The sequence below is a fragment of the Drosophila albomicans genome, unplaced genomic scaffold (assembly GCF_009650485.2).
Source record: "Drosophila albomicans strain 15112-1751.03 unplaced genomic scaffold, ASM965048v2 utg000348l_pilon, whole genome shotgun sequence".
Classification (NCBI taxonomy): Eukaryota; Metazoa; Arthropoda; class Insecta; order Diptera; family Drosophilidae; genus Drosophila; species Drosophila albomicans.
The window spans coordinates 8,340-10,000 of NW_026263626.1; the positions used below are offsets into that span (position 1 = coordinate 8,340).

Genomic DNA, 1,661 nt, shown 5'->3' on the forward strand with positions numbered 1-1,661 from the left:
AAGTTAAGGTTCTTACCCATTTAAAGTTTGAGAATAGGTTAAGATCGTTTCGACCCTAAGGCCTCTAATCATTCGCTTTACCAGATAAGATTATTTTATACAACAGTTAAATGCACCAGCTATCCTGAGGGAAACTTCGGAAGGAACCAGCTACTAGATGGTTCGATTGGTCTTTCGCCCCTATACTCAATTCTGACAATCGATTTGCACGTCAGAACTGTTTCGGTCTTCCATCAGGGTTTCCCCTGACTTCAACCTGATCAAGTATAGTTCACCATCTTTCGGGTCACAGCATATATGCTCAAGGTACGTTCCAGTTAGAGGCATAAATAATATAAATATTATTATACATAACTATATAGAACGCCCCGGGATTGCGTTAATCAACTATAAATAGTTAAAAAAACTAATCCCAATAATAGTCAAGTTAATTACGCTATTAGGTTTATATCCCAATAACTTGCACATATGTTAGACTCCTTGGTCCGTGTTTCAAGACGGGTCCCGAAGGTATCCTGAATCTTTCGCATTGTTAATCATACAAGTGCTTATAATAAACATAAAAATCAATGATAATCATGCCATTATATAATTCCGAAAAATTAACGCACTGTACTCATATAATCTATCAGCACTTTATCAAATTTTTGAAATTTATTTTATGTTAAAATGCAAGCACTCTAATTTAAATAAACTCTTATCAAAATTGTTTGATAAATTCCATACATGCTAATAGATTACAATGTCCTTATATGGAAAAAATGCACACTATCGTTATAATATTGATTAAATATTACAATTCTAATGATGAATTTTCCATAACGGATATTCAGGTTCATCGGGCTTAACCTCTAAGCAGTTTCACGTACTATTTAACTCTCTATTCAGAGTTCTTTTCAACTTTCCCTCACGGTACTTGTTTACTATCGGTCTCATGGTTATATTTAGTTTTAGATGGAGTTTACCACCCACTTAGTGCTGCACTATCAAGCAACACGACTCTTTGGAAACATCATCTAATAATCATTAACGTTATACGGGCCTGGCACCCTCTATGGGTAAATGGCCTCATTTAAGAAGGACTTAAATCGTTAATTTCTCATACTAGAATATTGACGTTCCATACACTGCATCTCACATTTGCCATATAGACAAAGTGACTTAGTGCTGAACTGATTTCTTTTCGCTCGCCGCTACTAAGAAAATCCTTGTTAGTTTCTTTTCCTCCCCTAATTAATATGCTTAAATTCAGGGGGTAGTCCCATATGAGTTGAGGTTGTTTAATTACACTTATAGACAATTCTCTGCCTATTTTGAAATATACTATTTTTTCTCTTGAAGGTCCATAATATTCACAAAATTATTCTTTATACCATATTCGTTAATAAGAGGCAATTCTAGTTTATAAAATAATATATTTTATGCTAGACATTCCTCAATATTATTTGAAATGAATAAAGAACATATAATTCTTCAAATTTCTCATGCAACAGAGTTTTAGTATTTTCATTTATTAATTCATATTATGAATATCTTAAGCGAGAACTTTTTAGATTCACACTTATATTATCCAATAATATACAATGTGCTTAAAATTCCGAAAAATTTTAAACAACTTATTTAGCATAGTCTTACAACCCTCAACCATATGTAGTCCAAGC

The 1,661-nt window shown here is 32.7% G+C and overlaps 1 non-coding gene across 1 annotated transcript in view; it reads right to left on the reverse strand.

Annotated features, from left to right (window-relative positions):
- Positions 1-1,634: 1,634 nt before the first annotated feature.
- Positions 1,635-1,661, reverse strand: part of LOC117577352 (5.8S ribosomal RNA) — a 179-nt gene continuing 152 nt past the window's right edge. Inside the window, exon 1 of the ribosomal RNA XR_004573137.1 lies at positions 1,635-1,661. This exon is cut by the window's right edge and continues 152 nt beyond it. This is a non-coding gene — a ribosomal RNA (5.8S ribosomal RNA).